The 27,143-nt window shown below is 43.8% G+C and overlaps 1 protein-coding gene across 5 annotated transcripts in view; it reads left to right on the top strand.

The window, feature by feature from the left end:
- Positions 1 to 27,143, top strand: part of SOCS6 (suppressor of cytokine signaling 6) — a 193,128-nt gene that overhangs the window by 47,741 nt on the left and 118,244 nt on the right. For all 5 annotated transcript variants that reach the window (XR_003902437.1, XR_003902436.1, XR_003902438.1 and 2 more), the window contains exons 3-4: positions 5,134 to 5,243; positions 8,389 to 8,436. The gene's annotated coding sequence lies outside the window, so the exon portion shown is untranslated. The remainder of the gene's footprint in view (positions 1 to 5,133; positions 5,244 to 8,388; positions 8,437 to 27,143) is intronic.

Genomic DNA, 27,143 nt, shown 5'->3' with positions numbered 1-27,143 from the left:
CAAGCCTCATCCATGAAGCAAGAACCTCAGTTCTCCAGCCTCAATGAACTAGGTGTTGGCAGCCATGTGTATGAGCAAGGCAAGGAAACAGGTGGCCCCTACAGCCTCCAGACAGGAAGTGCCCTGTGGACAGTGAGATTTTAGCTTGGTGAGGCCTGGGCCAGGCGATGATACGTAGAACGGTAAGATAATCAGTATGTGTAGTTTGAAGCCACTGAATTCGTAGTACGGGTTATAGCAGAGCCAACAGAAAACTACTACAGTGAGAAAGAGGTATTTAAGCTTTGGGGAACATTTTACTTTTTAGATGAATAAATTTGTTTTAAATGTATACAATTTTTAAAGCTTTAGTAAAATAAGAGTTGATATTTTCTTGATGTAACTAAAAGCATAGAACTAAGCCCACAGTCAGCCTCCTTGGGCTCCCCTTCCGTTAAGCGTATTATCTATGAATTCTGGTGGTTTTTGAAGTCCATGAACTTGGAGACAGGCCCTTGAGTTCCGGTCCATTTTGGATGTTACCATGTCTCCATGATGGTGGTGGTTCCAAGTTGTGGCTGGAAGATTTTGGTACTCCTGCTATTCAGAGGTGGGGGTTATGTGCCCTCGCTTTTATCTGGGCTGGCTCATGATGGTTTTTACCAGCCAGGGGTAGAAGGGACAGGAGGTGACCTGTGGGCCTGGATTGTAAAGGGCTGTGCTGTGCTGCTTTGGCCTTGTTCACTCTCGGAGTCTCGAGCCACCAGGTACAACGTCTGCTTACACGGACATCACACGTCGGGAGGTCGTGCGTGGTGTGCTCCCTAACACACCCGCCCCATGGCTCCTCAGCCATCCTTGGCCAGGCATGCATGCATGAGTCTTCATCTGCATGAAGTCATCCTGGGACCCTCCAGGCCAGCCCACCTGCCCTGAATACCAGCGTCATTTTTGTCACACCCATGTGGAACAGAAGAATCACCCACCTACTCACATTCCAGACCCACAAAACTGTGAGGTGTAAGATGAGCTTTGTCTTAAGTCAACAACAATGTAAAGTTTTGGGATAGTTTGTTATGTAATAATAGATGACCATAAAATATTTTATTAGAAGGCAACTTCTGATGGTAGCTTCCACACCCTCCACATTAAATTTGGTCTTGCAGATCCTGGCCTGACCCTCCAAATCCCATAGTACTTGCTTCCTTCCTGGGGGCCAAGGAGCTATCCCACAACCAAGTCCTGCAGAAGCCCCCAAGCCTTGATTTATGGAATCCAACAGTCTCTCCAAGATGGGCCACGTTCATCTATGACTCTCTAAGCAAGATTTTTTATATAAATAAAGTTAGCCTTTTTTTAGGCAAAAAAATCCTTAACTCAAGGGCTTTAAGACCAACTCTCTTGCTTAAAAATGAAAAGGGGAAAATTTCTCGTGCCTCCCTAGCAGGGAAAACAGCATCACTGATCATCAACCAACTCTCCACCCTCAGAAACCAACATGTCTAGGGTTAGAATTAGGGTTAGGTGGAGGGGAAAGGATGTTTACATTTTACCAATCAGGGCACCTGGGTGGCTTAGTTGGTTAAGGGTCTGACTTCAGCTCAGGCCATGATCTTGTGGTTCATGGGTTAGAGCCCTGGGTTGGGCTCTGTGCTGACAGCTCAGACCCTGGAGCCTGCTTGGGAGTCCGTGTCTCCCTCTCTTCCCCCCGCCCCCCATGCTCTGTCTTTCTCTCTCAAAAAGAAGCATTAAAAAATAAAAAAAAAATAAATTTTACCAACTGAAAAAAGAAAAAACTATTGGTTACTTATTACCCTGTAGCCAGAGAATGTGTTTTATGTTGTATAATTTTTAGAATCTATTGAGATGTCCTTAATGTAAGATAAATCAATTTTTTAGCTCTTCCAAATGTTTATATTAAATAAATATGTTGAATATATTTTTGAAAAATCTGTTAATTACATTATTGAATTCTTCCAATAATAATAATAAACAGTTACATTGTATTTATTCTGGGTGAAGCATTGCCCTAGAAACTACAGATAAATTAACTTTTCATTGATTTACTTTTAATCTATACGTGTCCTTATATTTAAAGTGGGTTTCTTTTTATTAAAAATTTTTTTTAATGTTTATTTTTGTGAGACAGAGAGACAGAGACAGAGACAGAGACAGAGCACAAGCAGGGAAAGGGCAGAGAGAGAGGGAGACACAGAATTCAAAGCAGGCTCCAGGCTCTGAGCTATCAGCACAGAGCCCTACACGGATGCAGGGCTTGAACCTATGAACCATGAGATCATGACCTGAGCCAAAGTCAAACACTTAACCAACTGAGCCACTTGGGCACCCCTAAAGTGGGTTTCTTACAGACAACATATAGTTGGGTCTTCTTTTTTGATCCACTCTGACAATCTCTGTCTTTTCATTGGTGTTATTTAGACCACTGACATTCAAAGCGATTCCTTGTATAGCCGGATTAGTGTCTACCACATTGGTTATTGTTTTGCTACCCCTTGTTTATTCCTATTTTTGTCTCATACTGTTTTTTCTGCCTTCTGTGTTTTTGATGGAGCATTTTATATCATTCTGTTTTCTCTTCATTTTTATCAAATCATTTGTATATTTAAAAATTTTTTTTTAGTGGTTGCCCCAGGGTTTGCAATGTACTCTTACAACTAAGCCGAGTCCACCTTTAAATAACACTGAATTGCTTCCTGGGTAGTGTGAGTGCCTTTTGCAGCAACATAATCCTAATTCCTCCCTCTTATCTCTCGAATCATCGAATCATCACTGTCATTAGTTTCAGTTATATGTAAGCATATACAGGGATATGTATGCATGTAAGATATAGACAGAAGCCTGATAGTTGAATACATTGTTCTATTATTATTTTGAACAAACTTACATCTGTTAGATCAGTGAAGAAAAGGTTTTCTTTGATATTTATTTATTCCTTCTTTGATGAACTTCCTTTCTTTAGTCATTTCTGACCCACATCATCTGCCTTTTCTCTAAAGAACTTCCTTCTACGTTTCTTGCAAGGCTGGTCTGCTGCAACACATTTCCTCAATATTTGTTTGTCTGAGAAAGACTTTATCTCTCCTTCACTTTTGAAGGCTAATTTCTCAAGGTACAGAATCCTAGGTTGGTGCAGTTTTTTTTTTTCCTCTCTCAACATTTTACAAATATTGTAATATCCTTTCACTCTCTTCTTACATGATATCTGAGGGGGCATGGATGTAATTTTTATTTTTGTTCCTCTAAAGGTAATGTGATTTTTCCTTAGGCTTCTTTCAGGATTTTTTTTTAATACGTGATTTTTTGAAATTTGAAAACGACATATGGCGTGCAGCTTTGTGGGCATTTATCCTGCTTGGCGGTGTCTGAGCCTCCTTACGTACGTGACGGAAGAACGCTCTGAGGTTGTTGACGTTATCGCTCCCACAGCAGACGGTCTGCAAGGCCCAGACAGTGAGGGGTTAAAGGGCGCAGGTAGCCCGAGGCAGGGCAGGGGCTTGGGTTATAACACAAACAGCGTTACTTACGGTCTAAGGCGCTGTGGCTCCTGTAGACTACTTCAGACCACTCACATTATTTTGGAAAAGTCACAGCCTTATTAGCAAATGAAAGTACAATGCGGACTCAACCCCAGTTCACTCTTGAGTAATAAACATATTTCTAAAATATTCCTTCCCTCTCTGCTACTTCTAGCTACTCCAGTTTTGCTTGCTTCGAAGACTCCACTTGGAAGTCACTGTGACTTTTCACCTTCTCATGTATACTGGTGCCTTCCTTATATATTTTTTCCTCCTTTTCTGTCTTTTTTAAAAATTCTAAATGTCTAAGAGTCAAAAATGACCAGGAAACTTTAATGACAATGATTTGAATGGGCTGGTTTGATTTGCCTGTTTAATCTGTGTTCTCTCGGTATCGTGGCCCGGCTTCTGGGAGGTGCAAGATCAGAGTGAGTCACAGCATCGTCTGCTGAGTCATCAGGAAAGAGGGTGCCAGAGGACAGAGGCTAGACTGGGATTTGAAGTTTCTGGACTCCAGCTTGTGCAGGCTCCCTGGCCATCTGTCTCTACATGCGCTGCATTTTGACTGTGGCTTGTCGCTAATCACTTAATTTCACGTTCTTTGTATCTTTTCCTTTCAAAAATGGTAGTAATTATCCTTTATCCCTCCACATCCCCCCAGGAGATAGCAAAGATTCATTATTATTAAAAACAAAGTGAAATTGTCAATCTGTCCAGAGGTGTTTACTATAAAAATGTAGAGAACGATTCTCATGATTTCCTTGGCCTTCATGGCTGTGCCTGTAGGGGAAGGCAGCAATTTCTCAATGAAGGGGGCGTTTTGAAATTCCTTCCAAAGAAGCCTGGCATTCATTCTAAATTGACCTGGAGGCTGGGGAGCCCTGGAATTATTCCAACTGATTCAAACTCTGCCAGGTAAATATTTCCATGAGCTAACAACCTGCGGTAGACTAGTTATTCATGGACTTGGCTGTTACTGAGCATTGTTCGGGAGTAAATTTTGTGTTGTATTTTTAGAACCTCTATAATTTTATAGGTCCTGATGCTTAATCTGAGTCAGTATGTGTTCTTTTAGATGCAGAATACTAGGGCTGGGTGGAACAATCGACCTTTTAAGAAAGGACATTTATTGTAAACTTAATAAGACGTTTAGAGGTAGGTGTTTTGGGATTAGTTAATGACAGTATCACGGAGGCGCCATGCTCTTTCTTTCCTTTTGCTCCAACCTCTAGCATGTTTAGTTTTTATCCTTAGGTTTGATAATTCTTGGCACCAAACAGTTACCATACCTACAGACAGCAAGCCTTTACATGGCATTTATGAGGGTAGAGGTAGGGGGTCTATCAAGGTGGCAAGAGAAATCTCTTCTCATGTACCTGTCTCGTTTTATGCAGGAATGAAAATTTATCCCCAAAGTCCCTTTACCTCACATCTATTTGGGCAGAAGGAGGTCTCATGGCCTCTCTGAGCTGCAAGGGTGGCTGGAAAAGGGAGTATTTTGCTTTATCAGTATCTACATTGGGGGCTGGTCAAGGACAAGGGATGAGGGGTGACAATCAAAGTGTTTGTCACAACTAACAAGTTCTTTTTCTTTCTTTCCCTTCTGTTCTGTTCACAGAAATAGCCCGCCTACAAACTAAGGATCACACATTTACCACCGTGACTGCTGATGCTTCCCATCTAGGATGGACGGTGGGCCTCCAAACTTTGTCACACTGTCCTCAAAAGGTAATCAGCGGCTGTGCATGAGTGGATGGAACAGGTCTATGCAGTTGCTTTGAAGTTTTCCCAGCAAAGTACCACAGCTTGTGTAAGCTAGGGATTGAGGGGGAGAGGTTGCTCATGCCTCGATCTGTTTCTCACAACTGCCTTGCGATGGCGCAGCAGCCATTGATATTGACGATGTCATGAATACAGGATGAACAATTAAAGAGGTCGCAGTTCTAATTCTAGGAACTGAGTGTGAACAATTTCATTTCCAGGCTCTGAATGACCATAGGTGCCTGGACTGTAAATTTTCTGTTTAAAACACAGTTGGTACAGGTCCACTGACAGGTCCTTTGAAATAGATGGGTCTCTCCTTTTACATTATTTTTTTCCTTTCTTGCATTTATATTCAGATTTGTATTAGTTTGCTCTAAACAGATGGAGAATGGCATGGGATGGCCTTGTAGTAAGGCAGCATATAATACAATCAAGTCTGTGTAGTAATTCTAGAATAGCTCCCCATTGGCAGGCATGTAGGAAACATATACTGGCATCATTATCATGGACATGTCTCTTTGTTTTTATTGTAGTCAATAAAATATTCAGTTCAGCAGTTTACCTTGGAGGAGAAATGTGATCAAGTTTGACTTGACTTTTTTTTTAATGTCTTTATTTTATTCTGAGAGACAGAGAGAGTGAGTGGGGGAGGGGCAGAGAGAGAGGGAGACACAGAATCCGAAGCACACTCCAGGCTCTGAGCTGTCAGCACAGAGCCCGATGTGGGGCTTGAACCCACAGACTGTGAGATCATGACCTGAGCCGAAGTCGGATGCTTAACTAAGCCACCCAGGTGCCCCTTGACTTGATCACTTGTTTTGACTTGATCACTAAGACGTCAGGACCCAAATCCTCTTAGCGTGGCCAGGTTGTAATTGTGCACGAAGGGAACCAGCATGTGGTTCTGAACAGGATCTCCTTTATCTGAACACAAAGGGAACACCTTGATATCAATAAAACCCAAAGAGCTTTGGAAAAGTTTAGCGTTTCTTGATTCGTACTCTCTTCTTGGAAATTAGCTGAGAAACCTTGATGCAGCTTAAATAAATAAGGGCTTAATTTTTCTTGCAAAGAGTATTGAGGTGGTCGTGCTGGGGTCCATGCACTGCTCAGGGCCCAGACTTTTCTGCTCTGCTGTCCTTCACGCAGAAAGGCTGAGCATCTAAGAATTATAGCAGCATTCCAGGACGCAAAGACAAAGGAGAAATGATAAGCAGCTGTGTCAGGACTCTGGGGCGTCCCCAGAAATCCCAGTAAATGTGCATCTCATCACAGGAACCATGTCCCACAGCTACCGTTCGCCTCAAGAGAGTCTGACGACTGCAGTTTCTTAGCTGAACACATTGCCATTGCCTGAAAATGGGATGAAATAGGGAAGCGACCCTGTCTAAATGTCTAGCACCGGATGCCCCCACACCCATCATCACCAAAGTATGGCATCGGGATTCCACCTGTTAGGCATTGCTTTCAACATCTATTGTCCTAGTAAGTGCACGTGATTAGATATCAAAAAATAATCCGCCATTTTATTTTCTTCTTCAAGTTAGCGATAGCAGCCTTCTCATTCATGTTTACTTTGTTTTCTAATTCATGTGCACAATTTTACATATGTTTCCCTTTCTTGGTGAGGAAGTAAAGGTTCATTTGGATGATAGAGTTTTGGAGAGGCCAAATTCATTCCATTGTTAGAGGGGTCTGGGGTTCCTGTCGGACTGCTCTGCTCCCTGCACAGTCCGAGCATCCTGGCCCCCTTCTGGAACCAGCTCCTCCTGCTGAGTAGACCTGCAGGCATTTTGAGTCTCAGGCTGAGGAGTAGCTTCTGAGTCACCAGGTGGCCCATTTCCTGCTGTGCCCAACCCAACTGTCTGGGTCCCTAGGAACACACTCATTGGTGCTGTAGACCACAGATCAACAGTGTATTTAAACAGAGCCAGAAAAATGCTGGATCACAGCCCGAGTGCAGCACGAATCTAAGGCTCTTATTCTAAGAACCCAAAGTGTAACATGCATTACAAAACAATGGCCCCATTACAGAGTCAGCCTTCGCAACCAAGATTAAAATTTTCCCTTCCTATTCTTTTCTTTTCCCCACCTCTATTTAGGTTTTGTCTTAGAGACCTTATTTGAATTTTAAAGTTAGCGAGACTTAAAGAGCCACCTTTCCTAATTTCCCTTCTGTAGGAATCCTAGAGAACCTCATCTGGGTTCTACAGGTAGGCATTCAAAGATGAGGCACTCATGATTCCACACATCAGCCCCTTCTGAATAATGTGTCGGAAGGCTGTAGTCTTGTATTAGACCGACCTTTCCTATTAGATTTCATAATCTCATACCAACAGTGAAACTCCAACATCCCCTCTGACACACGACAAAAAGGACTAATGTACTGATTAGGCTTTACATTGCTAGGGCTTCCCTTTTGTAGAAACTTTGTTGACTCAGAATTGAGTGGTAGTTCTTGAGTCTCTATGAGGAAATTGGAGGGAAAGTATACATGAAAAGCAGCAAGAATTCTGGGTAAAAGTTGAGAAATGTGATGGCTATAAAGTATAAAGAAGCTGGACAGTGTTATCTGCCATTCTGACCATCATCTTTACCAGTGAAATGTTGAGGTTATGTCCTTGCAAGGGTCTTTCTTTATATTCTTTTTTCCATTTTGCACAAGACTATAAAACGGGTTTATCTTCTTCCTTCCTATCTCCTTCTCTCCATGTCTCTCTTTATTTTCTTTCCCTTTCTTTCTTCCTTTCTTGGTAAGGCTTATAACTATGAGCATTTCAAGGAGAGGTTAATCCACCTGACTTGACATGAGGAGGGAAGGCATCATGTGTGAGGTGAGGCTTGAATTAATCTTGCAGGGTCAGCATTTGAGTGTTTGGTCAGATGGGAGGGAACAGATTAAATAAAGGCAGATGGACCAATGCAATAATTTCTATGGAGTCTGCTGGAATGACTCAGTCATGATTCTTCAGGCTACGGTCACATAAGTATGCAGCCCACAGGCAGCCATTACTGTTCACACTTCCTTTCTTTCACTATGGGGAGGGTACAGCATTTATTTTATGGAGTTCAAGTTGAATACTCAGTGATTGTCAATATTTTTCCCCAGGAGACCTACATTACAGATGATCATCCCAAGCAAGATGCTCCAAAGGAGGTAACGTGGGTTCTGTGCCATTCTGGGCAAGCTACCGGGAACGTTATCCTCTTCTCTCTTAAAAACAATACAGAGAAGAGTAGAATTATAAGGGAAAACAAATATAGGTACCATATTTGTTTTTTAAGAATTGTCACAATTGATTTTAACTAACCATGTAGATGATGATGGTTGAGGATTATCAGAAAGTTGAAGACCATTGAAGACCACTATAGACTTCATGCACATCTGTTTATTCCAAGTTTACCATAGTAAGAGAGTTAGCGACTATTGCATTCCTTCTGCTAGAGACTCGGGGGTTTAAAAGGACAATGTGTTTTACAGAGAAAAAGGAAGTGTCAGGACAAGTCTTTGACTGGTCACTATCCCATTTGGGAGGGACTTTCTCTATGTGGGATTTTTGAAAGTGGTATGGAGGCGGTGGGAGTAAGTAGTAGGCAGGGAGCTTCCTGATTGGCTTTCAGACTCAGCTAGCCATCTTTGATTGGTTCCCTATCCCCAGGCACGGAACTGGGTCCTTCCCAGAATCTGTAGGCTCACAGGGGTTTTCCTGTTCCCACTGAAAGAATGTCTGGTTCCCTACTTTGGGTTTTAACTCTGCCGGTTTACATAATTGTTGCACTAAACTCTGAGGTCCTCCTTCAGCACAGACCAGGTCCCGGTATACAGTAAGGAGTCAATGTTTGTGGAACATGTACCAAATATTTATAAGAGGGATTTCCCCCAACATTTTACTGGAAAAAATTTCAAATGTAAAAGCTAAAAGGATTATACAGTGAGCATCTATAATCCCTCTACCTAGGTTCTATAATTTAAATATTACTATATTTTCTTTATCAAATATCTATGCGTGTGTTTACCTCACAAGAGGAATTCTCATATGACACATTTGATGAAGCTAATAAGAAAATAGTTGATTGTCTTACTATTTTCATGGGGAGAGGTCTAGTCCAAGAGAATAATGAGTGATAGTCCAGAGATGCCTTAATAGCCCTTGTAAACCACTATTGTTGGCCAGATGTGGCTGGGGCTCAGTTCCTGTGCGAGGCTGTTAATGTTCAAGGACCTTCAGTCAGTTAAGGTGTGGATATGCTAAAGGTTTATTAGTTGATAGTATTATAGAGCCAGGATTTGCATTTACCTTTAAGAAAATATATTAAACTGGTAGGGAGAAATGCCAGTTTAAAAAAAAAACACCCTAGAGATTTTACGCTTAATGGAGCTACTACAGTCAGTTTGTCATATGATTTTTATTTTAAAGATCCATAGAAAAGTCAGCTTCCTTCACAAATAAAAGTTAATTCTATAGGTTAAACGATGTAGGCGGAAGTTGAATATGCTTTCTGCACCAGAGTCTATTAAGAGGGTAACCATCAAAATATATTTGCTTGATTTTTCTCTATTCTGTGTTTTTTTCCCTTGAGAGTTAATCTATGTATGCATTATGACTCTTCAGTGTGAGGTATTTGTGTACCCTGGAAAGTGCCGCATACGGCCCCTGACCATGGTTGTGGGGGTGTGAGTTGTGGATGCCCCAGGGAGCCAAGTGTAGCCTTTCAGTATAGTGTCAGATGCCTTGACTTTGGGTCTGGCCTCTGTGCTTCATATTTGGGGCCTCACTTTTATAATCATAAAATTAATTGACTCCAAGTGGTATTTATTTTACATGGCTGTGATAAAGATTAAATGAGATACTGCGTGTAAAATGCCTGGCTCCTAGTGACAATCAGTAAATACTGTGTCGTCTGTTAAAATGTGGCGAAAGCAATGCACTTAGGAGGAAAATTAAAATATGCATGTACTGGTATAGTAGAATTCCTTCTTTATCATTTTTTATTTTAGAGAAAGAATGAGAGTTGGGGAGGGGGACAGAGAGAGGGGAGAGTCAGAGACAGAGAGAGACACAGAGAGAGAGAGAGTCTTAAGCAGGCTCCATGCTCAGTCTGGCCTGACGCAGGGCTTGATCTCAGGATTCCTGGGATCACGACCTGAGTTGAAATCAAGAGTCAAATGCTCAATTGACTGAGCTACCCAGGTGCCCCTAGAATTCTTGTTTCAAGCTAGAAGTGACCCCAAAAATCCTCTACCTGAACTCATCATTTTACAAATAAGAAACCCGAGGGGCGCCTGGGGGGCTCAGTTGGTTAGGCGTCCAGCTTCGGCTCAGGTCATGATCTCACGGTTTGTGGGTTCAAGCCCCACGTCAGGCTCTGTGCTGATGGCTAGCTCAGAGCCTGGAGCCTGCTTTGGATTTTGTGTCTCCCCCTCTCTCTGACTCTCCCCTGCTTGCGCTGTCTTTCTCTGTCTCTCAAAAATAAGTACAAAACATACAAGTCAGAAACCTGAAATCCAGAGACATTAAATAATTTCCCCCCAAGTAACAGTTGGAGGTGTTCTGGAACAGGATGAAAGCCAGGCTTGTCCGTCTCCCTCGTAGACCTCTTTGCACCACAGCAGGCACTCCTGCGTCGAGGAGACTGACCAGGGCTTGCCGTAGGGATAGAGCAGCATCCTTGGAGACACTCACACCTGAATCTGGTACCTGTTACGCGGCCTGGGTGAATTATACCTTGGTTTTCTCTCTGTAAGTAGCTTTTGTAATCCTGCCGGATGGTGCTATTCGGAGGTTAAATGAGAGGATCGGAATAAAGCACATTGCACAATGCTTTCACATGTAATAAATTCCCCATCCGTGCCTATTGTTTTATTTTAATATTTGTTTATGTTTATTTATTTGATGGAGAGAGAGAGTGCACGTGGAAGGGAGGGACAGAGAGAGAGAGAAGGACAGAAGATCTGAAGTTGGCTCTCTGCTGACAGCAGAGAACCCAATGCAGGGCTTGAACTCGCAAAGAGAATATGGTATCTGTTCATAGTGAGAATTGGTGAAAGGTGGTGGAGGAAGAAAAGGAGGAGGAGATTTGTTTGTTTGTTTTGCTTACTTATTTTGAAAGAGAGAGGGAGCACGAGCAGGGGAGGGGCAGAAAGAGACAGAGAAAATCCCAGGCAGCCTCTGTGCTCAGCACAGAGCCCGTCTTGGGGCTCGATGCAGGGCTGGATCTCACTAACTGTGAGACCATGACCTGAGCTCGAGATCAAGAGTCAGCACTTAACCATTGGAGCCCCCCAAGTGCCCCTGGAGAAGGGATTTGAAAGGAGGACAGAGCCCCTAATTCTCATAACAGATCATAAAAAATTCAAATCCTGGAAAGGCTGTGGCCCCCTTTCAGCTGGGGGTGAAGGACAAGAACAAACAAAGTGGAGGCATGGAGGACGGAAAGACGAGCGAGAGAAAAGACGCCCATGGAAAATGAGTGACCGGCATCAGGCATCCCTGCGGTCTGTGACTTGCGTTCGGGACCAAAGATCACAGTCATGGCGCAGCTTGACCCTCCACTTCATCCCTATGCGTGCTGTGTTTTCTTCACTCCTACCCGAGTTTAACTTTGGGTTTACTTAGATGCAAAATCATGCATCACTAAGAAAAGAATTTTCAAGCTAGAAGCTACCTCTGAGGTCCTGGGATTGCGTGCTTTCACATTACCACAGCCGATGTTACCACAGCGATGTGGTGACACATGACACAATGCTTCGGAGAAGCCACAGCTTAGGTGGGCTCCAGTCAGGCGAGATGAGCTCCCAGCCACCGTGTGTGACAGTGACCCTGTGGGAGAATGCATTTACGGTTCTAAGCAACAGGAGCCCAAGAAAATCATTTGGAGAAGAATGTACTATTTGTTGGATTTGCCCGGCATGGGATGCCTTTGACTACCCTTTACATGTTTCTTCACCAGAACACAGCAGTGCCCAGCTGTGCCAGGCACCAGAGAACTCAACTTCTTATTCACGTAGATTCTAACTTTTTCAGGGCAGGGCATGTGTTTTCTCAATGCTTTGCCACCTTGGCTACATTAGCCATGTAGAACGTAGGCCCTGAATATGCTGCCTGTCCGAAGAGAATGAACTAACCTAATTTTTTTTTCATTCAAGTGAAACTATTGTAATAGACAAGCAAGCAGACAGGCAGCTGGAGTCCATGAGATGGTGAAGGGTGACAGGCCTGCGGCGCTGCGGGAACCATGTCTGCGATGATGGAAATGTTCTGTCTGCACCGTCCAGCGAAACCACATGAGCTGCTGATAGCACTTGAATCATGCTTAGGACCATCAAGGAAATGAACCTGTAATTTTATTTGATTTTAACTAAGTGGATTTAAATATAAAACATGACTACATGTGCTTGGTGGCCCCCGGGATGGGCAGTGTAGAGAGTAGAAGGTAATGATGAAATGCGGACATTGTGGCACATGGCCAGGGTTTGCTTCCTAAACATGCCTTTCCTCATGTCTGAACTGCCCAGTTCCATGGTGTCCCCGTCCGTAAGAGCCGTCATAAAGGTCATGAGTCAATATATGGAGTCAATACATGGAAAGTCATATATTGAGTCAACATATGGAATGAGTCCGTGCATGGCAATGAATCATTTTATGAAAAGTACTTAGAACAGTGCCTGAAAACAAATATATATGTTGCTCTTGTTACTTTTATTTGGAGGCTATGAGATCTGTGTTGACTAATTAGATCATTACATTTTTGCCTCTTTCGACTTTCTGGGTCTCTATAGTTCTGTTAGTTAAGCTGTGGGTCAGTCAGTGCAATCTCTCTGGCTCTGAGAACTGATGTTCCCGTGAACGGGCAGCTTTAGTTGTATAGACAACTTGGAGGAAGAAATCTGGGTTTGGGTCCAACCATAGACTTCTCTATGGGTTATGTTGTCTTCTGTCCTCAGTTTCTGCATCTGACAGATGAGGCAGCTTGGCCTCATTTCTCAGATCTACACACATTTTAGAGCCACGGTGGGGGGAGGGGAGTGTGTTAAATAATGTTTAAATAAATGATTGCATTTCAAGTGTTTGGAACATATTTCCTATGAACTATCATAATTATAACATAGCAACAGTATTTACTGAGTGGGTTTTCTAGGCACCGGGCCAAGTGGTTTATAGGCGTTATTTCAGTCGGTATTCAGTACGACCCTATTAGGAGGGTACTGTCACTGCTCTTTGAATGGGACAGGACAGAGGGTACAGGCTCCGGGTCTCTGAGCCAATGGGCAGCAGAGACAAGCTTCGTTCTTTGACTCTGAAGCTTGTCATCTGAAGTTAATCGAACGGCCTTCTTGTATAGTTTGAGAACATACTCGCCAACGCTTAGTGTGTTTGCCCTTAGGCTTCGAAAAACTCAATAACTGGGGAATCATTTTTAAACTTGGAAAAATCTTAGAAGTGGGAAGCAAGGTGGCTTTTGCAAAATGAAGAGATAGAAAAGTTTGGTCACTGATGCCCCTGTGGATGGTGAAACTTCAGTCACTTGGAATTTGCTCTGGACAGTTTTTCTCAAGGACAGTCTCTTCCTGGAAGTTTTCTTTCTTTCTTTTTTTTTTTTTAATTTATAATAGTTTATTGTCAAATTGGTTTCCATATAACACCCAATGCTTCTCCCCAAAAGTACCCCCCTCCATGACCATCACCCCCTTTCCCCTCTCCCCCTCCCCCTTCAGTCCTCAGTTCATTTTCAGTATTCAGTAGTCTCTCATGATTTGTGTCCCTCGCTCTCCCCAACTCTCTTTCCCCCTTTCCCTCCCTATGGTCCTCTGTTAGGGTTCTCCTGTTCTCCTATTAGACCTATGAGTGCAAACATATGGTATCTGTCTTTCTCTGCCTGACTTATTTCACTTAGCATGACACCTTCAAGGTCCATCCACTTTCCTAAAAATGGCCATATTTCATTCTTTCTCATTGCCATGTAGCACTCCATTGTGTATATATACCACATCTTCGTGATCCACTCATCAGGTGATGGACATTTGGGCTCTTTCCATGTGTTGGCTATTGTTGACATTGCTGCTATGAACATTGGGGTACTTTTGCTCCTATGCATCAGCACTTCTGTACCCCTTGGGTAAATCCTCAGCAGTGCTATTGCTGGGTCATAGGGGAGTTCTATGGATAGTTTTTTGAGGAACCTCCACACTGTTTTCCAGAGTGGCTGCACCATTTTACATTCCCACCAACAGTGTAGGAGGGTGCCTGTCTCTCCACACCCTCGCCAGCATCTATAGTCTCTTGATTTGTTCATTTTAGCCCCTCTGACTGGTGTGAGGTGGTATCTCAGTGTGGTTTGGATTTGTATTTCCCTGTATTTCCCTGCTGAGCATCGTTTCATGTGCCTGTTGGCCATCTGGATGTCCTCTTTGGAGAAGTGTCTGTTCAGATCTTCTGCCTTGAGGGTTTCTTAAGCTCTTCTGAGCACAGAGACCCTTTCCTGTGAAAATGTACTGCTCGTTGTCCTGGCTAACAAGTCAAGAAGAATCTGGCTACTTGACAGCATTCTGTAGTTTTTCAAATCTCTAAATGTAAAAAGGAAGGGGGGATATCTGTGGATGAATCCCTTGAGATAAAACTGGCATTTTCTTGAGCCGTCTCTTGCCTAGAAAACTGTTTCTGAGGGATCTAGGGCTTTCCACACACCGCGGGCCTCTTTGTAGACTTGTCTTCCTATGTTCTCGCCAGGCCATCCCATTGACGAGTCTTCCTGACCCGTTCAGAGGGTGAGTTCCGAGTGCGTTGCCCACGTTCTTTTCTCCAACAACCGTCTCTTCATTCTTTCTGACAGGAGAGCCACGTTGGGAAGACTGAGTGGCTTCAAACAGCAAGTACTTGTTTAAAAAGCATTGCTTTCTAAAAATACAGAGTTGCCAAGCCCTGATCTTGCACCAAACGCTCCTGCCTTGTCCAAGAGCCAGAGAGCATCTGAAGTCTCTTACTTGAGATCTGTTAGCAGTTCGTGCATGCACTCGGTCACATAGATTTAAAGCACAACCCAGCAAATGGAGGAATTTTCACCACCCCCCCGCCCCTGTAAATAATTAGCACTTAACACCTAGAAGATCTCCTAATTGGAATAAGTGCTGCTTTATTCTTGCATATCTCTTATTTTTTGAGTTGGGTTTTGAATCAGTGGCTCTTGTTTTCCCCACAAGAAAACTACCTCATTTTTGCTTCTTAGCTCTGGGCCTCTCTGCTTTATTCTCTGACATCATTCTGCTGGATTCAGTGATTCATTTTGTTTTGGTGCAAGACCTAGGTCAGCCCAATAAAGACCAATAGTTATCACTTCCGGGAGTTTGAGTAAGTTACCAGAGACTTAAATAAAGAAGATTGTAGTTTTAGAAGCTACTGGACACTGTTTTAGGAGCAGGAAATTAGGGGCCAGAGTTACCTAAGAATAGAAGGATTGAGATAAGGAAAGAAATTGGGTCCTTGATAACCCAGCCTTATCTGGAGTCTAAATCTGGACTTTTTCAGTCAACTGGATCAATAATTCCTTTATTATTTAGGCGAGTTTGAGGTACATTTTCCTTGACTGTTAATAGGAAGCGTCTTCACTGGTGCAGAGGGTATAATCCACAGGCTAGGGAGCATGATAGCTCTTGGGGTTACAAAGAGGAATAAGGTCTTTTCTTTAAAATATAGGAGCTCACAATTTGAGAATCATCTTTTCCCCATTCAACGTGTTTCTCCTCACAAGACAATGGGGAGGATTATTTTTTATGATGTCATAAAATGTTGATTATGAATTGAGATATTGTTCACGTGCCACAATGTTCACCCTTTTAAGGTGAGTGATTCAGTAGCTTTAGTACATTCGCAAGGTTGTGCAGCCATTACTATCTAATTTCAGTGTGTTTTCATCCTTTTCCACACCCCTCCCCGCCAAAAAGAAACCCCATATCCATTAGCAGTCGCTCCCCATTCTACCTTCCCCCCCCCAACCCCTGGCACCCACGAATCAACATTCTCTCTTCAGGGATTTGCCTGCTCTGGATCCTCCACAGAAGTGGAATCAAACAATATATTGATTTTGTGACTTGCTACTTTTACCCGGCACAGTGTTTCCAAGCTCCATTGCATGTAGCAGATCTTCATTCCTCTTTATGGCTCCATTATATTCCATTGCATGGATCTGCAATACTTTGCTGATTTATCAGCTGATGGACATTTGAGTTTTATCCACTTTTTGTCTATTACGAATAATGTTGCTATGAGCATTCATGTACACATTTTGTATGGATATATATTTTCATTTCTCTTTGGTAAATGCCTATGATGGAACTGTTGGGTCATATGGTAACTTTATATTTAAGTTTTTGAACAACTACTAGACTGTCTTCCAACACAGTTACACTGAACAAAAAAAGTAAGACTTCTGTTCTCATGGAGTTTATAGGTACTGATGTTATAAGAGATTGTGACTTTGGAAAACACTAGACCAGAAAGAAATCTTACGGCATCTTGTACACTGTAGCCTTTAATCCAATACATGCTTCCTCTCAAATCCTTACTATAAAACAGAGATTTGGTCCCGTGGCTGCCCCACATAGATAGTGATGTGCAGAGTACTTTTTCTGTTATGACACTAAAAGCTTTTCCATGGGTGTTTCAATTCTATCACAACTAAGAAGTTCGACATTTATAAATCCTGCTAAGCGTCTAATTGAGAATTTATTATTACAGCGGCTGTCAGGTCAATACAAATTTTCAAAAGTCTTTAAGAATTTACAGAGAATTGAAAGCAAAAAAAAATATTGGCAACATTATTTGGATTATAGGAGTGAGAAAACATGTATAATTAGCCATAAATGGAAATAAAATACATGAGAAGACAATCACCGCTCAAGAAGAATACAAAACAAGAAGGCTGAGAAGGCATATTTAGTACAAAGTGCATTTGCTTTTTAAAAATTATTTTCTTGCAGTTGCTACAGTATGTGAGCTTACCTGTGGAGCTGTGTAAACAGTAATAAAGGCAAGGCAGGCGCTGGATTCCCCACTAACAAAACCCAGCCGACCTTTGTCTTCCCTGGCTGATTCCACGATAGCACTGACCTTCCCAAAGGCTATTTGAAGATTAATTTGTGACAATTAGAAAAAAGCTTGAGGACAGTGCTGGGGAAATTCTGCATATCGTGGTGGTGGAGGGGATCATAGATTTTTAAGGATAGAAGAGACAGTCAAGTTTTTCCAACGTCCCCTCATTCTCCTTCTCCGTCTCCCCGCAGCCCACCCATGCCCCCTCCCCCACAGCCCTGCCCCGGTTGCTGGACTGACAAACCAGCTAAAATGTGATCAATCTCTGGTTAAACATTACTGTTCTAGAAGCGTGAAGACATTACCTGTAACCCCACCTCTAATAGTAAAACACTGGAGTAACCAAAATATCTAACACAGCAATAAGTCCCTATTATACAAGTGGAAATTAGATCTGGGGACATTTGTGGAAGTTTGTTGTATTTTAAATGAAAAAAGCGGAATATAAACTTGCATTTATATTGTACTTAAAACTGTGTACAGGAAGTTGGAAAGAGATGCAGAAAAGAAACAGTTGTGGCTCCAGGGTGGCTCAGTCAGTTAAGCAGCTAGTCTTGGCTCAGGTCATGATCTCACAGTTCGTGGGTTTGAGCCCCACATCGAGCTCTGTGCTGACAGCTAGCTCAGAGCCTGGAGCCTGCTTTAAATTCTGTGTCTCCGTCTCTCTCTGACCCTCCCCTGCTCATGCTGTCTCTCTCTGTCTCTCAAAAATAAATTAAAAAAACATTATAAAATTTTTTTTAAAAAAGAAAAGAAACAGCTGTTTTGCTTGGGTTAGGAGGATAATTTTTCTTTTCTTTTAAACATTTATAAATTTTCTCCAGTTTTGCTTATTCAGTGTTCCCATATCAAACCAATAAAAGTAAAAAGGTGGTTTTCCTTTTTTTTTTTTCCTTTTTGTGCTTGAAAACAGCTGAAGTATAAAACAGCATAAAAATATGCTTTGTTGTGGAGATAGAAATCTGCAGGGGCATTCTCCAGGGGTCAGAGATCAAAGATATATATATATATATAAAGTTTTAAGTTCGTTTGGTGAAGCAAATATTGCACACCTCCCATCCTTTTAAAAGCCATCGTAGCTGTGGGTTGAATTTATGTTTGCAATTTAATATGAGCCAGGGATCATTAAAAAAGAACTGTTTTAAGAGAAACCACAGCACAAGAGAAAAATGTTAGCCAATTCCTAGGACAAACCTAATTTACTCACATCCTGGAAAAAGCATCACCTGTCTTCACCGCACTGCATAGCTGATTGGCAGCACGAGTTTCCTTTTGGCTTATTTTAATCTCTCTTTATTACTTGGATTTCTGCAGGCCAGTGGTTAGATGCGGGTCACATGGTCTTTCTTTGTCATGTGTCCTGTTGTCTGGAGACCCATAAAACCAGAGGGCTGATAGGTTCAGCGTTTTGTGCTTATCATCTGCCCAAGCCATTCAAGAGTGTGCTGGCTCTGGCACCCTGCAGCAGCTCCTAATGGAAAATGTCCTTCATCTTAGGATGCAGATTTTCAAATAAAGAAGAATCTAAGTTTTTTTGGATAAAAAAGGTCAACGGCAGCAAGCCCGATGTGAAATAAGCTGAAAAACAATATTGCTGTCCATGTGGAATGACTAGATTAGACATCTTTAATTCCAACTCCTTTGACAGTTTATGAAAACTAACATTAAATTTTTCAAACCGGATGGAGATTAGCCATTCGGGTAGCAAGCACAAATGAACATATTCCGTTGGCATTCAGAGAACAAAAGGTACATTCAAATTTAGAGAGGAATATTGTTTTCCCCTTTTATTATATCTGAAGTTCATATGATCTTGTATGTCTTTTTTTTCTTTCTTTAATGTTTTATTTATTTTTGAGAGGGAGAGAGACAGCATGAGCAGGGGAGGGGCAGAGAGAGAGGGAGATACAGAATCCAAAGCAGGCTCCAGCCTCTGAGCTGTCAGCACAGAGCCTGACACAGGGCTCAAACCCACGAACCGTTGAGATCTTGACCTGAGCCGAGTCGGAGGCTCAACCAACCGAGCCACCTAGGCACCCCGATCTTGTTTTTCTTAAATAGTAAAAAGGTGCTGTCTAGTTAGGGGCTGAAATCAAATAAAGGGCAGGTCAAATATTTTTTAGTTTTACTCTAAATGGGTTGTAAACCTCAGAATCTGGGAAGAGTTGTATCAGGCAGACTGTAATTTCTCACTTTTGCCCCTTAGAATAATTCAGCACAATTTTATGAAAAACCCGTGGCTCTCTGATAATTAGGAGAAAAGAGCTCCTAATTTCCGTGGTGAGGTAAGGTACACTTTTGATAAATAATTTTCATTTTCTCTTTTGTTAAACTTTGCTTGCCTCTTAGGGCAAGTTGTCATGCTACTGGGTGTTCCTGGCTTGTTTCTGTCTCGTTACCTTGGATTGTGACCAGACTCCTGCCATGGTGGCTCCTCAGGAGCCGGCGGGGACCAACAGCGCGCCTCCGTCCTTGTCAGCGGGGGGATGGTCTGCGGGATAGACACCTGAAGTCCCGACTGAACCCCCACAGGGCGGCTGGGACAGCCCTGGGGAACAGAAGGGCAGAGAATGACCTGTTTTGAAAGAATTTGAGAGTTCGCCAGTATACGTTTAGTGAGAACATTGTCATCAATGTTTTAATTAGAAAATAACAATCAAGTAGACTTAACAATATGAATTCATTCTTCAAAGAGAAAATGAATGTGAAAATAGGAAAATGCAAGGGAAACCACCCATCCAACTACCCAGATACCAAGGCAAAAAGGTGGGTGCATGTGAAGATCTACCAAATGACGCAGTTCCAAAGGATCCCAGATAGAGATTAACCCCAACGATATCCTTCTGATGTGAACTTGACTCTGCTGAGCTGTGGGCCTTTGTATGGGAGCAGCAAGGTCGCTTGATCAGTGGGTGGGAGACCCCAGCTAGACAGAGAGAGACATCGGCCATCCTTGATATGTGACCATTTGTGTATTTGTGGAAAACACTTTGGCTGCTAAGGTCTTGAACATGTCTCTTAGATTAGAGTGAAAAAAGGGAACCTGTTTTTTCTTTCTTACCTCCTCTTCTCAAATGCTTTAGAATCGCATCCATGCTCTCCTCCTCCTCCTCCCTCACTGTTGCTCGCACTCGTGCACACACACACACACACACACACACACACACACACACACAGAGTTCTTTGATTTGCTTGTTTATTTTGTTAACTCGTTGGCGTCCTGTCTGGGATGGTCACGTCATTAGAGGGCCGAAGAGACCCTCTCTCCCGGTCAACCCTCCCTGTGGCCTTGGGCCTTGTCCTGTGAGTCCCTGCAGCCCGGAACAAGGTCCTCACGGCGGTAGCGTTTCTGAAAGGTCCCCGCTGCAGATGTCCCTCCTGTCGCATAGAGTTCTCGCAGCCGTGCAGCGTGGACGTGCAGGGGTGGAGGGAGCTCCCAAGCCGCTGGGCTCGGAGAAGCCAGCCCTGCTTTGAAGGCGATGCAGCCGCTCTTTGCTGTCTTCCTCCAGCGTCTCCCCTGGTTCCCTTGCACACAGTCTGCCTGACAAACCCACGGCAAGTCAGGTGACCGCGGTGCCCCCACCCCAGGCACTGATGTCGGTGCTAGAAATGGGTTTAGATGTGTCAGATACATTCCAGTCTGGAAGATGCATCATGAAAGGCTTCTGCGTGAGCAGAGTCTTGAAGGTTAAGTGGAGAGAACTGGAGGGTCCCCAAGTGGTAAGGAAGTGGCAGGTTTGGGCAGCCTGGAGGGGCACTGATGTCACTGGTGTGTGAGTTTCCTGGGGCCACTGTAGTAAAGCATTTAAAACACCTGACCCAGCAATAGGACTGCTAGGGATTTACCCAAGGGATACAGAAGTGCTGATACATAGGGGCACATGTACCCCAATGTTCATAGCAGCACTGTCAACAATAGCCAAAACATGGAAAGAGCCTAAATGTCCATCACCTGATGAGTGGATCAAGAAGATGTGGTATATATACATGATGGAGTACTACATGGCAATGAGAAAGAATGAAATATAGTCTTTTGTAGGAAAGTGGATGGACCTTGAGGGTGTCATGCTAAGCGAAATAAGTCAGGCAGAGAAGGACAGATACCATATGTTTGCACTCATAGGTCTAACAGGAGACCAGGAGAAACCTAATGTAGGACCAGGTGGAGAGGAAGAGAGAAAGAGAGGTGGGGAGAGAGAGGGACGCAAAACTTGAGAGACTATTGAATACTGAAAAGGAACTGAGGGTTGAAGGGGAAGGGGGAGGGGGGAAAGAGGTGGTGGTGATGGAGGAGGGCACTTGTGGGGAAGAGCACTGGGTGTTGTATGGAAACCAATTTGACAATAAACTATTTAAAAAAATAATAAAAAAAAAAAAAACACCCGAAGCCTATCTCCATGCAGTTCTGGATGCCACGTGTCTGAAACCTGAGTTTTGACAGGGCTGTTTCTTTCTGGAGGCTCTGAGGGAGGCTCTGTACCCCGCTCTCTCCCACTAGTGGCCGGCAGTCCTTGGCTTGTGGGCACATCACTCCAATTTCTTTTTTATTTTACTTTATTTACTTATTTGTGTTTTTAAGATTTTATTTTTAAGAAGTCTTCACAGCCAACGTGGGGCTCGAACTCACAACCCTGAGATCAAGAGTCACATGCTCCACGGACTGAGCCGGCCAGGCCTCCCAACATCACTCCAATCTCTATCCATTGTCACATTGTGCTCTCTTCCCTCTACGTCTGTGTCCAAAGGTCCCTCTTCTTATGAGGACCCCAGTGATGGACACCTCTACACTCTAGCACAGCGTCGTAACTGGGTTATACCTGCAATGACCCGATTGCCACACGAGGTCACATTCGCTGGAGTTAGGATGGGAACGAAGCTTTTTGGGGGCCACAGTTCCACCCAGCACACGGCGTTCTCCGCACCTGTCTGTATTGGCAGCTGCGCTTTGCTTTCCTCTGTCCTCAGCGTCTGCCGTCTTTGGAACTGTGGATGCTTTGCTCAGGCGACTCTGTTGCGGGCTGTCCTGGGCCTCGCAGGTGTTAGCCGCCTCCCTGGCCGCTAGCCACGGTGCGCACCAGAGGCGCCTTCCCCAGCGTAGCTGCGATGGCCACAGATGTCTCCAGACATCGTCACATGTCCCAGGGGGGACAAAATAGCCCGTGGTCAACAGCCACTGCTTCACGGTGATTGCAGTTTTTATCAAATTCCCTTGTATATTCTAAGAGTTATTCTCATATGGATCCACTACTGTGTTGTTTTTATTAAAGTTTACTTCTGTATTTTGAGAAAGAGAGAGCATGGGCAGGGAAAGGGCAGAAGGAGAGGGAGGGAAAGAATCCCAGGCAGGTTCTGTGCTAGTAGCAGTCGATGCGGAGCTTGAACTCCTGAAACTGTGGGATCACGTCCTGGGCTGAAATCAAGAGTTGGCCACTCAGTTGACTGAGCCACCCAGAGGCCCCGGTACTACTGTGGTATTTAGTATCTAAAGGTCATGACCACAGTACCTTTTTCTATCATTGACAAATTATCCTGACTTTTTAAAATTAAATTTCATGTTATTTTTTATTAATATTGCTATTCCTGCATCTTTTGTTTGTAATTTCCTGGTAAATGACTGTCCATCATTACATTTTTCAACAAGCACACCCCTCACCCCAAGCTCTGCTCATCCAGGAAGCCTGGGTCTGCTCCGAACCCACTTCTCTCCTAGGCAAGGGGGGTATTGTGTGGTCAGGAGAGAGAGGAACTCTTAGCCTCGCCTTGTCTGTGTACTAAGATTGAGCTGAGGATCCTGTGTGCCCGTGATTTTCTGGGCTTGAGTGACACACATGGGGGCTGTATGGAGAAGAGTGTAAGTGTCATATTCTTCCCCTTTGAATCTTGCAAAGTTTGATGCTGGCAAAGAGGAGGAAGCTTCTTTCTTTCCAAGCCTGAGAGTCGGACCCTTGGTTTCCGAGTCAGCGTGTGAGGTGGACCAAGGTGGGTACGGATGAGCTCCGCCTGGTACAGCCCGTGCCAGTCCTCCTGGCTCGCCGCAGGCTTCGGAGAAGAAGCACGGCCTCTAGAAATGAGCAGAACTTCCTCATTCTGCAAGTACTTCTGAAAAGCTCCTTTTGTTTCTGGAAACGCACCAGACACAACGTCCTCTGCAAAGAAACCTTCAAAACCCTTGAGAAGAGAGCAGTCGGTTACACTTTAACATCTGCTCTCTCCAACGGGAGGAGACAAATTCCTGAGGCTTGAAGTTTCAAGAGAATAGACGTGTGGCTCCTTTCATATCGGGTAGTGGATTGGAGGTGCCTTTCCTGGTCCACCCAGAGGCGCACCCCCTCGGCCCGGTGGCTTGCTGCCCACTCATCTGTCATCTCGCTCATCTGTCACCCACACAAAGCCTCTCTTTCCCCTCCCAGGCGGTGCTAATGGCTTCCTTCTCTGGGTCCCCCAGCCCTTTGCGTGTCCTATATTTAGAACTGACTGAGTTGCTCTGTAATGATTTGTTTATGCATCTGTCTCTCCCAGTGGGTGATGGGCCCCTTGCAGCCAGGGACCATGTCCTCATCATTTTCATACGCCCCTCGCCCCTCTCCTTTTGTTGAAGAAACCTCTGATCTATATTCACATCTTTCTGGACTCCTTTCTGAGTCCCGTTGCCATCAGCGTAAGCTCCAGACTTCACCGCCGAGCGCCTCAAGCCTGTCACAGTGAAGAAACACGCACTCCTGCATGGGTTGGGCTCTCTCTCTCTCTGTGTCCCTTTCTCTCTCGCTCTTTTCTGACATTGACTCTTCTGCTGGGAACGTATCTTCCCAAATACCAAGCCACCCCTCCCTTGCTCTGGGTGGGCCCTTCCTCATTCTCAAGGTTGGCTAGGGCACTCCTGGTGTCACTGTCCCTGTCTGTGCTTTGCCCGGCACGTGGTTTCACACTCTCTTGTGATGGCCCGCGTGGCTGCTTCACCCCCCGGACTGGAAGACCCCTGAGCTACCTACATCAGCCCCCTGCCTCCCGGCAGAGAGCCTGGTGCTCAGCAAATATTTGCTGAGGTACATCTCTTGCAAAATCCATGGGACATATCATGAAACTCTGTAGTCAAGTAGGGAGAGAATGTAATCAGAGATTAGAAAACTTGAGTTCTTGTCCAGGTTACACACAGGGAAGAAAGGAAAATATAAAAGTTTGCCCAGGTGTAAGAATGCTTTAGGAAAAAGTAGGCATAAGCAAACAGAAGGAGGTCCCTGCCAGGAAGTAGGACCCAAAGTGCAAAGACAGTGAACAACCAGACAAGTCAGCTTAGCAGGGAAGGGGGTTAACGGGATCAGTGAGAACGGCCTCCTCATGTCATGTCACGTGGTTCAACAACGCAAGAACCCAGGCGGGTGGGCCGGCACGAGATTGCCCCATGGAAGAAGCCAACAGAAAAAAGACTCATTGTTTTGGTTTTGGATAAAGACAGGACATCGTACCCAAAGTTTGCTTATTTCGACATGTCTGCCGTTTATTCCCTGGTGAACTGACGGAGTGAATCTGTGTCAGCTCTGTGGCCTTGCTACATGCCACGGAGGTGCTGGAGCTCAGGCTTTGGCAATGCCTGTAACGTGATTGGAAGGCGACAGCGGCCCAGACAGCTCACGTGGGCATTGTCAACACCTCCGCCTGCGTGCAAGGTGGCAGGTCCGAGGCGGAGGATCTTTCTCTAGAAAGACGAGGACACATGTTTATATTATGAACCTTAGACAATAATTAGCTTTGATGTTTTTATAACTATATGAACTTGTGTAAGCCATCCATCCATGGCCACTCATGACCTTGAACGTAGCACTAGGAGGGCGGGATTCATCCTGTGTCTCCTGTGCCATCCCTGAGCTGTCCAGTTGGCTGTCACACACAGTGGATGTTTTAAAATTGAATTTATTCTCTGGCAAATGCAAAGCCATTTCTCTTTAAATCTCTCTCTCACCATGTGTTAGATACCTCGAACCTATATTTTTCTACCTTTCGTCCTTATCTTGGCTGGGCACTGGTTGGAAAACCTAGACGTGGCCTTTCCATTTTTTCAGAAGTTCATTGTAGTGTGGGCACTGGGTTCCCCGGCAAGGGCTTCCAGAGAACAGGGGAAAGAGCATGGAATTTTTTTTTAATAACCTAATGATGGAAGTCATAGAGCCTTACTCTGGCCATACTTTATTGGTAAGGCAGACATCAAGGTCCACCCAGGCCCACGGGGATGAACACAGACTCTATCACTCAAGGAGAAGAGATTTAAAGTCACCTTGTAACGGAACATGCAGAATGGGGTATAATTCGGTGGCCTTCTTTGGAAAACACAATCTACCACAATGAGTAAATGTTCACCAATTCATGATGAAATGAGAAAAGTGAAACCAAATTGTTTCAATTTAGAGGATAGTCCTTGATTCTGAGCTGAAGTTTTGGGGCTGAAATGTCCTGCATTGAATGAAGTGACCATTATTGTACTTGGTGATTCTTTTTCTTAATATACTTACTGTGCAAAATAAAATGCTTATCGGCCAGTGTCCAAGGTTTTGTGGGATTCAGAATGTGGCAGTTTTATCGTATCTACTTTCTCTGTTCAGTGTTACAAGGTCTTTTGCAGCATGCCCAGTAAGTGATCATTCATTCTTTGACACTTCCTATGACCTTGGGCTCTCATGAGAAGTTTAGCCACTCTCAATGTGAACAGTCCTTATTAGTCTAAGTTCTGAGTTATCTTCCTGCTGAACTTGGACCCTTGATCTTGAATCTTCCCTGGATTCACTTGACAGCTTTTGTATTAGGTAATGACCCCGTTCACCACGGCGCCGTCACGTCTTCCTTTTTCCAGGACAAACAATCTCAGTTGCTGTAAATGTTCTTTACGTGATCCGTCTGTAAATTGGGATCTAGGTGAAGGTCCATAAAATGGTGGTATTATCTGTCTTCAAGGATCTTACTACCCTCAATTTGTTCTTGTTGGGATTATGGTCTTCAAGGTTCTTGCTGGCTATACATTTCTGTATTCTACAATCCTGTTGATATATTTCTAGAATCATTACAGTTTGGTAACGTTCTTCTTCCACAGGTGATTACAACAACAACAAAAAATGTGTTCTGAGCAGTACAGAATACAATGAGACTACTAAAGTTCTTACTTAAAAAAAAAAATCATGGGGTGCCTGGGTGGTTCAGTCAGTTGAGCGTCCAGCTTCGGCTCAGGTCATGATCTCACAGCTTGTGGGTTCAAGCCCTGCATTGGGCTCTGTGCTGACAGCTCAGAGCCTGGAGCCTGCTTCAGATTCTGTATCTCCCTCTCTCTCTGACCCTCCCCTGCTCATACTGTCTCTCTCTGTCTCTCAAAAATAAATAAAAAACATAAAATAAAATAAAATAAATCAAGTACAGCATAGAGATGGTAAATATGAAATATATATATAGTTAATTAATTTTTCTTAACATTTATTTATTTTTGAGAGACAGAGTATGAGCAGGGGAGGGGCAGAGAGAGAGAGGGAGACACAGAATCTGAAGCAGGCGCCTGGCTCTGAGCTGCCAGCACAGAGCCCAACGCGGGGCTCGAACCCACGAATGGTGAAATCATGACTTGAGCCGGTCAGGTGCTTAACCAACTGAGTCACTCAGGTGCCCCTGTGTAGTTAATTTTAAATCCAAATTTAAGAAAGTATAAACTTCCAGTTTTCTTCAATTCCTATCCTTATGGAATTATTTTTACACTTAAATTGGCTCCTTAATTTTATTCCAGTATTTTATCATCGGTATTTTA

Source organism: Suricata suricatta, chromosome 14 (assembly GCF_006229205.1).
Source record: "Suricata suricatta isolate VVHF042 chromosome 14, meerkat_22Aug2017_6uvM2_HiC, whole genome shotgun sequence".
Taxonomy (NCBI): Eukaryota; Metazoa; Chordata; class Mammalia; order Carnivora; family Herpestidae; genus Suricata; species Suricata suricatta.
Note: the sequence above shows the minus strand (reverse complement) of the source record. Positions and strands in the feature narration are given on the sequence as shown.